Below are 12,348 nucleotides of genomic sequence, written 5' to 3' on the forward strand. Positions count from 1 at the left end.
AGGAAAAAGTAATTGCTAATGCATATTTATGTGGCACAAATTTGCCATTTGTTTATGCATAAAATTATCAATAGTGCAGGGCGGCCCAGCCGTAGAAAATGGTGACCTTTTTAGCTTAATAAATAGAAATCAGCTGTTATTGTGAAGAGATCAGCCATTTATTCCGTGTTGAGGGACATTGCCGGGAAAATGCAGATTGGGGCTGGCAATATCATTAAATGGAAGGCCAATGACCCCTTCCGTAGAGTCTATTATACTTTATCTAATAGGGGATAAATGACTCTGGTTGGCAAATGGAATAAAGAACAACAGTATTTTTTTTTTTTGTAATTTTATAACTATATGGATGTCAAGCCAAAACTGAACAGAAAATCTCATGCCGACCTGTTGCTAGAATTCTCTCAAGAAGTCTCTGTTTTAAAGTTGCTTTTCTTTATTCATTATTCTCTATTTAGATTTGTATCTACTGTAACAAAAACTTAAGTCTGGTGGGAATTTTCAAGAAGATCTTCCTTTAGCTGTTAGTTTTCTTTCCTTTTCTCCCCTCTCTAACTCTTTAGCACCATCTTTGCCTTACTTTTATCTTGGCATTGAAGGCATCCTTGTGCTTTATAGGGTCGTTCTTCATCTGATATCTTAAAAATATTGAAGGCAGAATAAGGTGTTTTCAAACTAAATTTAGTATAAGTTAGGATTGATTTTTAAAACCTAAGCATAATACTTTCTGAGTGATACAATTGGCTTTCAAGGTGAGGCTGAATTTGGAGAATATTGTGTAAATGTAAAACTTTCTCATCAACATTTTCTCAATTGATAAACACAAACATATAGTCACCTGTTTCGGTGACTCCCTGTGGTATCTGATAAATGAAGTACCCTCTGTCTTGGCAGAGATTGCCTCTGCCTGTGGTTTCAAATGACTAGATCTCACACTATGTCTATTTGGCTAAGGTCCCTTTGGTACTTTAGTGAGCTTTTCTGCCGATTAGTATTTTTAATCCAGTTTTGAAAATCATTGTAGAATTTGAATGAAGAGACTAAACCAAGAATTTGAAGCCACTGGGATTATAGGCATGGTTTTAGATTTATCATGCCATACTTGATAAACTAAAAACTCCAAGTAATATACATAAGTTATAAAGCAGGAGGATGAGTCAGAGACATGTAAAGTCACCACAGAACATGGCTCAAGTCTTTGAAGCTACCTGCATGCTCCTCTCTAGTGGTGTTTCCTAACACAAGTTCACCACACCATGTTTAAAGTTTCCACAATAGTGGTTTTGCAGCCACCAATCTTTCCCTCCTGCTGCACTTTAGTATGACAGTGCATTCTGCAGCATGTCACTAGCGTGACTGAGTAACCTTTTACTGGCAGAAATGGGTCTGTTGTTCCTTTTTAAAGCACAGGGTGTAAATAGGATTCAGACACCAGGGTACATTAGTCCATAAAATGAATATATTTTTTATGTCATTTATAAGGTATTGATTTTGGGTCCATTAGATTCACCGTCCCTAGTGGGAAGAAAAAAACAATGATTTAATGGGTAGCTTGGAATTCCAGAAGGAAGATCAGCAGCGGTGATTAACCCCTTCTTCGTCAGCTCCCTGCCATGTCATATGATACTTTCTAGGAACTGAGCCGAGGATCCTGGGAGGGGACAGAATTCTTGCCATCCATCTTCCCTACAGTTTCAAAGGGTCACAAGACCCCTTTCAACTCCATTATTTCCGTGTCTCTGAGTGTGATAGAACAGATCACTCTAGGTTGGTATGAGTTGCCAAAATTATTTTATAGATGGCAATTTTTTTAAGGAGATAGTTTTTAAAGATGAGTTCATTTGATTTTTTTTTTCAAAACTCAGAGTACATTTATTTATACACAGAGTCTTAGCACCTTAAGACATTGCTTACAAGGTTATAGGATAGAAGGGAATTGACCTTAGGTTTTTTGTTTGTTTTAAGAAAAAAAGATACTTCTCACACATAAGAAAGGAAAGTTCATTATGATATTATGCTCATTATCACATTTCCTAAGCAAGTTTTAAGTGATATTAGAGAGAATGGTGATCTTAAAAAATTTTTTAAGTAGGTGTTTTCTGTTCCATAAAAGCATAGAAAATTATTGGTTTATATAAAACTTTTCTAATAAGAGGATGACTGAAATGTCATTTCCTTACTATGTAATTAAATTTGGGTGCAGAGTGCTCATAATAATTCTAGTCAATTTTACAAAACAAATGTTACTAACACCTAAAAGGAGTTTTCTCTTAGACTTGCTTTGGCAACTACATCTTCATTTCTGTGAATAAAACAAATAACAAAATAGGTAGGAAATTTTTTGAATTTCTAATTATCTCTCTAATCTTCTGACGTACTGTTATTTCTGACTTAGAAAAATATGTCAAATATGATCCAATTTTCTCAAAACTTGACCTGACATAATGATGCAGGTATCAATAAACATTTTTAGAATTTTATATTTTAATTTGTTTTTTTAAATTCTGGGACGAAAATGTAAACATATAGGCTCCCTCTTGTGGGTAAAAATCACCACCTGTGAATTTCTATTACCTATGTACATAATGTGACAAAATTTCTGACACATCAATTATGATAGTCTGTGCATTTGGTCAAATGTGACATTTCATTGAACTGAAAAAAAGTGGAGTTTGAGGTTTGAGGATATATATATATATATATATATATATATATATATATATATATATATATATATTTAGTTGTAGGTGGACACAATACTTTTATTTTATTTTTATATGGTGATGAGGATTGGACCCTGTACCTGACATGTGCCAGGCAAATGCTCTACCACTGAACCACAGCCACAGCCCGTTTGACAGTTTTTTTAGTAAAAAATTTTAAATTAAAAATTGTGGATTTTTGAATTTGCTCACTTTTTAGACAGCCTCTATTTTACTTTAGCTGCATAATTATTGATGTTTGGTGTTTTTAATGATACATTTTCTCATTTTGGAATACTTTCCAATGGAATAGTTAGTAAACTAATGAAGTAATGTGAATTCTTCCTTGTGTTCATGCTGACTTTTGGAATTCTGTGCTTATTAACTAAAGTTCTGATTGAATAAAATCCCCCATATACCAGTCATGTTCCAGGAACATATAGTGTGATAGTAAAACTGTTCAAATACTATAAATCGTGTGATTGAAATGTAATAATCAGTGATGCTTTAAAAATGAACATTGAAATATCTCTCAATTTTCCTTGAATTGAATTGACATTGGAGGAGGGACCAATCCAGAACCCACCACAGATGGGTTCCCTGTTTTCATGAGTCTGATTTTTGGGAATTTCAACTGATTGACAGGGACCACTTTTATCCTGAGTTGGTAAATTGGTAACAAAGTCAGAATTGTATTTCTTCAAGACAGTGTAAGGCAGTATTTCTGAAGGTGAACTGAGCAATGGCATCATAGTGATCAATAGTTGGGGATGCATGGAGAAAGAGCTGAACAAGGACTGTGTAAAGTGTTCCTGTTGTCAAGGAAGGGACCTCAGAAGATACCTGAAGACTTCTCATAAATAATTCCAAGAAATAAGAATCTACCTTAGTATAGCCCATCCTGAAGTATCTGCAGGATATGTTCATTAAAATTAGACCAGAGGAACAAGTTCTGAGAAGATTAGCATATCTGTATATGATATAACATGTACATAAGCATTTTTACATTAATTCTGGCAAATTTATAATAGAAAGGTAAGGCCTTTTCTTTCATAAATCATAATTTTATTATGATGATATCTGTAAATCTATATTTATAGTTTGTATAATTTACATATATGAATATATATTTAATAAATGAAACACTGTTAATGGTCTACTTTTATTTTTTCAGCATTCTTCTTGCTGATGACACGATTCCTGTTTGAATCAGTTTACAAGATTCTGAAAGCTGAACAGGGATTTGTGGTACTGTACTGGGAAAGAAAAAGGTATGCTCAGAAAAAATATAATATGTACCTTTAAAAAGTGATTGCTGCATTTGCTACTTCATGAAAATGGAACTTTATATGCCTTGTCTTATTTTTACTTTATAAGTAAAAATGTACGAAACTTATGCATATAAAAATATACTACACAGTCTTTTATATTCAGTTGTCAACTGGCTTTATAATTATAATTTTGAGACTCATTATGTAGGTAATGTCTCTACACTGGAAAATGATAGCAACATTTCTTTTCTTTTCATTTTTTCAATGACACACACTTTTCTTGAAGTTGCCAAAGTTTCTTTTTTCCACTGAAAAAATGTTTTACAAAACATTTGTTGCTCCTTTTTTTGTTATTGCTGCAAAGAAATATTTTGGGTCACAATGGGTCGGTCACACATTTTAGAAAAATTTTCATAGACTATTAAGTATTCCAGGGTATGTTTCCGTAAACACAAACAAAAGTGAAATTTTTCTGAGACCAAACAAATATTTGCCAATATGCTTGCGGAAAAGTTTCATGGGCATCTATGTGTGTGTGCACGTATGAAATGCTTGTTTGTCTTTTCCAAAACTTTATCCTTCTGGGAGCACGAACTGAAAGTCTGACCACAGACCTAGAGTTGAAAATCCTTTTAAAATCCTTTGGCTGACTCACAGTCATGTGGATAACAGCAAGAAAAGCTGGAAGTAAGGAGTTCTGCTGTTCGGAAGAGGATCATCTCTAGTGGAAATCTCCTTCTGTTCACAACTAAAAACAAATCATGAAAAAGAGATCTTCTTGCATAGTGACCTAGGACTTATTATTATTTTTTTTAGTAGTTCAGATTTAGGTCTCTAGCGCTTCAAGGTACATTTGTGAACATAAATAGTTAAATTTTTAAATAATGATTAAAATGTTTGGAAATCAGTCTCCATATATGTATAGAAAGTGAAATAATATATAAGAAAGATAGTTTTTAATAATGGACTTTTATGCTAGCAAAAGTGGAATAAATCACAAATGAATAACTACCATATAAAAATTCCGTAGTTCTACAAGTAAAAACACTAGGATAAATACAGTTAAAAGACAAATGACAAATTGCCACTAATACTTCTGACAAATATGGCAGATATCAAATGTAAAGAGTTGTTACATAAGAAAGATACGAATATCTTAATTTAAAAGGTAACATGATAGCCAGGTGTAAGGGCACATGCCTATAATCCCAGTGACTCTGGAGGCTGCAATAGAAGGATCACAAGTTCAAGGCCAGCTTCAACAATTTAAAGAGGCCCTAAGCAATTTATTTCGATGACCCTGTCTTAAAAACAAAAAGAGCTGGGGATGTGGCTCAGTGGTACCGTGCCCCTGTGTTAAATCCTTGGTACCAACAAACAAATAAACAAAAAACAAAACAAAACAAAAACAAGATATAAGAACAAATAATTTATGAGAAATTAATTATTCAGTGCAAAAACAAATAAAAGAAATACAAAGTTATAACCAATTACTATCTTACTGGCAAAAAGTAGCTTGTAATTATAATACAATATTAAGAGCATGGGGCAATGGGTACTTTCAATAATACTGGGGACTCATTATATTTCCCAGAAGTGATTTGCCCATTGCTATTTGCCCATTGCTGAAATATTTCCAAAGCATCCTGTGAAACACTTCTACTCTTACTTTCGAAAACATTTGGGTGCAAGGAATCCAAAATAACCATGTGGAAATGAGAAACTTGAATTTCTCTTAAGTCAAGTCTACAAAGCTTTTTCACAGCTGAGCAAGTGTTTGCAGACTTCAGGGACCTTGGACCTTCATCTCTTACTGCTACTTTGATCATATGAGTTTTGCCTAGTGTGTTTTGGAATATCCAGAACTGATATTCCAGCAATAATGCCCATATTCCAAGAACAGGAAGGAACTTTTAGTAAGAAAAGAGCATGTGTCCTCCCAATAAGGACATCATTTGAAAGATGCCACACCCCTTTTAGTTCACTTCCATATTTTTTCCATCAGCTTTTTTGCTGCTGTGACTAAAAGACCTGACAAGAACAATGTTATAGGAGGAAAGTTTATTTGAGGGCTCACAGTTTCAGAGTTCTTAGTCCATATTTAACCAGCTTCATTTGTTGGGGCTCAAGGCAAGGCGGAATGTCACGGTGAAAGAATGTGGTGGAGGGAAGCTGCTAACATGATGATCTAGAAACAGAGAGAGCTCTGCTAAAAGGCACCCCCAGGGACCTACTCCCTCCAGTCACACCCTATCAGCCTGCAGATACCACTGTTAATACAGCAGAAGAACAAGAGAATGAATATTAGGGCCTAACTAGCTGTGTCTCACAATTTCACTTTGAAGAATCTAAGTTAATGAAATAATTTAAAAAGAAGACAAAATTAATATAAACATGTTCATTTTATGTGTTTATAGGGGAAAGAATTTGAGATTGACCAAACCATTCAGCAAGAGAGCAGTTATTAGATAAATCTGGGTATACATATAGAATATTATGCAGCAAATAAAATATTTTAAAAGAATTTTTAAAAACACACAAACTTATATATGATGTTACATTAAATGAAGCAAGTTAGAGTCTGCTGTAAGGTTACAGTGCATTTCTAGGTTTGTGAATATGTATATACACTTACATGAACATATATAAACATGTCAAAATTGACATAAAAGTTGAAAGTACATCAGTTAAAATTAGCTCAGGATCATGAAATCCTGAGAAATTTTAAATTTTCTCATGGGTTAAAATTTATTATTACAAATATTATTGAATAAAATATTAATACTTAGGAAATATGCAAGCAATGGGATCCCAGAATGATTACATAGTTGCTTAGTGCTTCTTTTTGTTAAGATACTATATTTGTGGGCTGGGGATGTGGCTCAAGCGGTAGCGTGCCCGCCTGGCATGTGGGCGGCCTGGGTTCGATCCTCAGCACCACATACAAAAACAAAGATGTTGTGTCTGCTGAAAACTAAAAAAAAAAAATAAATACTAAAAAAAATTCTCTCTCTCTCTCTCTCTCTCTCTCTCTCTCTTTACAAAAAAGATACTATATTTGTGTTTATTCAAGGAGAGATAAAGCAGTTGCTTAGTGCTTCTTTTGTTAAGATACTATTTTTGTGTTTATTTAAGGAGAGATGAAGCAGTCCAGTTCACATCCTCTCTTGAGGTCTAGTTGGAATGAGCTTTCCTTAGTAGAACTGTACAACCATGTAGAACTCTCCATGACGTTGCAGACTGGCAGGCTCTTTTGGGCTGTGTGTTGGTACAAGCACATAAAGATTTCTGGTGCATATATTTATTTCAAAGACAAAAAGCAAAACTTTACGGACACCTTTTCCTTGTGTATAAGTGAAAGAGGTTGAGTAATGCAGTTATAGATTAAGAATATTTTCTTTCTTTTTTAAAAAGTGTCTTGTATTCTACTTAGAATATTACAAGAAAATTTATGCAAGGAAAAAATAACAATTGGATAATAATCTATGAGAAATTCTTTGTAGAAATTAGATTGAGAGCATTTCCCCCTACTATGGAGCCTAAGCAGACTTTAAGACTATAAAGGAGATGCATGATATTTAGGAACATAGACATTGGAGACAGGCTATTTGGGTTTATCTGACTCTACCACTTGTACCCTTAGGTTCATTTCTTAACCACTATACCTCAGATTCCTCATATATAAAAGGTAAATAACAACAGAAAACAACAGAACTTGAAAATAATATATAGATACTGGTGCAATTTAAAGTCCACTAAGCAAAATAGACTTTAAAACCCAAACCATTACTGGAGGTAGTCACTTTATAAATGATTGAAGTTTCAATTCAGTAGGATGGTAGAAAAATTTAAAATTTAAAATGCCCATAATAGCATAACCTCAAAATATATTAAGGAAAAAATGACAGAACAGCAAAGATAAATTAAAAAATCAACAATTGCAGTGATATTAACTCACTTCTCCTAGTAGTTTAGATGATAACATGGACGGAAAGAAGATTTAAGTTGAAAGGGAAAGTTAAGAAACTTGACCTCATGAACATATGTGGAACTTTGCATAAAACTATAAAGCTGACATTTTTTACAAGCACATGTAAGACAATAACAAAAATCGGCCATATTCTAAATCAATGCATATTTTAATAAAGTAAGTCTCAATAGTATTTTTTCAAGGTTTCAAAATATTGCCACAATAAAATCGAGGTATAAATGAATAACACAACTAGAGGTAGAAATAACATTTCACAATTTAAAAGAATCAAAAAGGAAATTAGAAATATTTTAGACAAAACAATAATGAACATCCTATATATGTAGATAAATTGTAGAATGCCCATAAGAAGTTTCTACTAGGAAATTTATAACTATTAGAAAAATAAAGAATAAAAATTTGTAGGCCAAGAATTCATCTAAGAAGTAATATCCCACCACATAGAAATGATAAATATTAGAGGAGAAAGAAATGCTAACCACTCTTCTTTAATCATTATACATATATTACACATGTATGCATATAATGGATTACTGGCCTATAACTCACAAATATGTACAAATATTACATCAACGTTTAAAAAGTTATAAAAAGGAAAAGAAGTCATAGTACTAGAAAGAAGAAATTAAAGTAAGAACAAAATTATCAAAGTGGGAAGCTAGCATGGAACAGAGAAAACTAAGAAAATCAAAATTGATGGAAAAGATAAAGTTATCAAACCTTTGATTAGACTGTACAAGAAAGCAAATAACAAAAGGGCAAATTATCAGTATTAGGATGGAAAATGTCAGCATCATGCCAGATGTGTAGATATTAAAGAGTCAATAATAGTAATAACTTTATAATATGAAGATTTGAATGAATGAAAAAATTCCTAGAAAAATATAACTTGGCAAGATTAAATGAAAAATGAATAGAGAAACTGAATAATTTTATAACGACAGATACAATTTTATTTAGTAATCAAGAAATTTCAGATCCAGATAAAAAATAAGTCTAATTTTATATAAGGTATTTCACGAAACAGAAGAGGTAACAATTCCCACTCATTTTATAAAGATCGTGTAATCTTGATGTCAAACCTGACAAGAACAGTATGAAAAAGGTCATTGACAGGCCATTTCTCTCAAGATTATAAATGGAAAATCCTCAACAAGGTATTGACAAACCCACTTCAGCCATATATAAAAAGAATCACTTATCATAACCAAATGGTCTATTCCAGAGTACTTGTTAACATAAAAATGTAATACAGACTAAAGGAATACACGATAATTTTGATAAATGCAGAAAAAGCATTTGATAAAATTGAATACATATATTTCTAGTACTTAAAAAATCCTTAGAAAACTGAAAACAAGGAGGAACTTCCTTACTGTGATATAAAATACCTCTAGCACAAAATGTTTCTAAGAAACAGATGTTGAAAGCATTCCTTCTGTGATTAAAAACAAGAGAAGCCTGTTTGCTAGCACTCCTATTATTATTTTTTTCCTGGAAGTTGTAGCCACTGAGTAAAGCAAAATAAAGAAAGTTATTAGGATTAAAAAAGAAAAAATCAGCTATTATTATTGGCGAATGATATTAATTTCTTTGTATATGTATATACCTGGCAATATACAGAAATCAACTGTGTTTCTACATATCAGTGCCAAATTTTACCTAGTTTCCAATAATAAGAGACATGTAGGATCTCTATGAGGAATATGGTGAAACTTTATTAAGCAATGTTTTCAAAGGTCAAAATAAATGATGAGATGTACCATGTTTATAGACGGAGAGAGCCAATCTTATAAAGATGTTCCTTACTTTCAAATTGACTTTTACATATAATGCTGATACAATCATAATGTCAATTGACTGTTTTATCTTGCTTGTTGTAGGAATTTTTATGTTGTTTAAGCTTATGTGTGTAATGTAACAAGGTGATTCCAAAATGCAAAGACCCTAAATAGTCAGATATTCTTTAAAAAGTAGGAATGAGGGCTGGGCTGGTGGTAGTTCAGTGGTAGAGCATTTGTCCAGTATGTATAAGGCCCTAAATTGAATCCTCAGTATGAAAGAAAGAGGGAAGGGAAGGGAAGGAGAGGGGTGGGGAGAGGAGGGGGGGAAGGGAGAGGGGAGGGGAGGGGAGGGGGAATGAGTAAGAGGATTTTTTTTTCTACAGATATTATGCAGCTTTATTAATTCAGAATGTATGGTTTCACTGGAGGGATAGACATATAAACAAATGAAAAAAATGGAAATCCCACCAACAGGATCTTGCCAGTATAGAAACTTGTAATAATAGAGAAACTTCAAAGTATTAGAGAAATAACAAACTTTTAAATACATGGGTATTGTGAAAATTGATTTTCTGTGTTTTTAAAACATGAAATTATATTTCTATCTCCCACATTAAAGAAGTCACTTTTACCCACGCCCCTCCCCACCCCCAGCTGTGATGGCACATTCTGTAGTCCACCTGCTCAGGAGACCAAGGCAAGAGGATGGCTTGAGCACAGGATTCCAGAGCCACCCCAGGCAACATAGTGAGATCCTCATCTCTTAAAAAAAGAACAATTTTAGTTGTTCAAAAACCTAAGAGTTGAGCTTGGAAGTGGCTCAAGCGGTAGCGCGCTCGCCTGGCATGCACGGGGCACTGGGTTCCATTCTCAGCACCACATAAAAATAAAATAAAGATGTTGTGTCCACTGAAAACTAAAAAATAAATATTAAAAAAAATTTCTCTCTCTCTCTCTCTCTCAAAACAAAACAAAACAAAAATCCTAAGAGTAAGAACCAAAACAATATATCTTTCATAATAGACTCTAAAAGTGTAACTACTCCTGGTTTCTACTCCCTTAGGCCATAAAATCATACATCCTACATTTGTTATGTTTGTTTTTCAGAAAGCATCATAAAAAGATTGAAAAAACAGGACATGGAGTGGTGGGCTTAATTTGTAAAATGTCATCCACAAAGGTGATACCCAGAATACATTTTTTAAAACTACAAATCAGAGTTGGGCATGGTGGAACACGCCATGGTGGCTCAGGAGGCTGATGCAGGAGGATTCCAAGTTCAAAGAAGGCCTCAGCATCTTAGCAAGGCCTTATACAAGTTAGCCAGAATCTGTCTTAAAATAAAAAAATAAAAAGGGCTAGGGATGTGGCTCAGTGGTTAAGTGCCTCTGGGTTCACCCCAGGTACCAAAATAAATAAATACATGAGTAAAATAATTCTGTACTAACATAAATATTCACACTATTTAGTAGAAAAAAAGGGGGGGGAAGAAATCCAAATAGTCTGTAAGTATAAATGTCCAACATATGAAAAAGTACTTAATTTCAGCAGTGGTCAGGAAAATACAAATAAAACTCTTAATGAGTTGGGACTACATGTGCTTCAGAGTGGAGACATCTGAACTGTCTAGCAGTGCAAGCACTGGCCAGAGCACAGACCACGGGAGCATTCCACAGTGCTTGTTGCAATGTGAATTTCAGCAACCACTTTTGGATGTAGGGTCTAGTAAAGCTGAAATTCATAGTCCCTGCTCGTGTAATAGCAATTCTGATAAATTTCTTGGAGAAATAAGTGCATATATGGATCAGGAGACATGTAAAAGAATGTACACTGGAGAAATAATTTGTGTTTGCCAAGAAGCTAGAAACATTTGCCGTCAACAAGAACGGAAAATTATAGAACAGCCAAACAATGAAATTTGATGTGATGAAAATGGAGGAATCTTAGTGCACCCATCCATATTTGCTGGAAAAATCAGGACACTCAGAATATAGACAGGATGATTCCAGAAAAACTAAATTATATTATTCAACGATCATTGTAGATAGTAAAATTATAAAGAAAATTAAAGAACTACTATAAAAACTGGGCAGTGCTGTTCTCTAGGAATGAGGATGGAAGTTGAGTGAGGCAGGTTGTGGAAGGGGGTATTTGGGTCAGGAGCTGTTTCTGATCCAAGGAAGAATGCCAGTAGTATCCTGTGGGATGGTTACATGGGTGTGGGCTTTATTACTTTTTCTTAAACTGCATCTATTCTGTACATATTTCATAATAAATATTAAAATAATATAGCAAATAATTATGATAAGTTTATATTTGTTTCTTTATTTCTTTAGTGGTATGCCATATTTTCAGATGAGAGAATTGTGTTGCAAGTGTTTTAAATTAAACTGATGTAGCTTTCAAAATTGGGTAAAATAAGAGACTCTTAAAGAATTTTCCACATTGAAAATGAAGGATAATTAAGTAGTAAAATAGGTATTAATATTTTCCAAAGGTTCTTTTTCAAAGAAACATGATAAATGATACTATAGAATACCATTAGACTGAGCACAAGAAAAATAATTTAAGAGTATAAAGTTATGAATATTTTATTTATATGT

The 12,348-nt window shown here is 33.3% G+C and overlaps 1 protein-coding gene across 16 annotated transcripts in view; it reads left to right on the top strand.

Moving 5' to 3' along the window:
- Positions 1-12,348, top strand: part of Sox5 (SRY-box transcription factor 5) — a 960,217-nt gene that overhangs the window by 255,702 nt on the left and 692,167 nt on the right. For all 16 annotated transcript variants that reach the window (XM_071610082.1, XM_071610083.1, XM_071610079.1 and 13 more), the window contains one exon: positions 3,874-3,970. The gene's annotated coding sequence lies outside the window, so the exon portion shown is untranslated. The remainder of the gene's footprint in view (positions 1-3,873; positions 3,971-12,348) is intronic.

Source organism: Marmota flaviventris, chromosome 3 (assembly GCF_047511675.1).
Source record: "Marmota flaviventris isolate mMarFla1 chromosome 3, mMarFla1.hap1, whole genome shotgun sequence".
Lineage (NCBI taxonomy): Eukaryota > Metazoa > Chordata > Mammalia > Rodentia > Sciuridae > Marmota > Marmota flaviventris.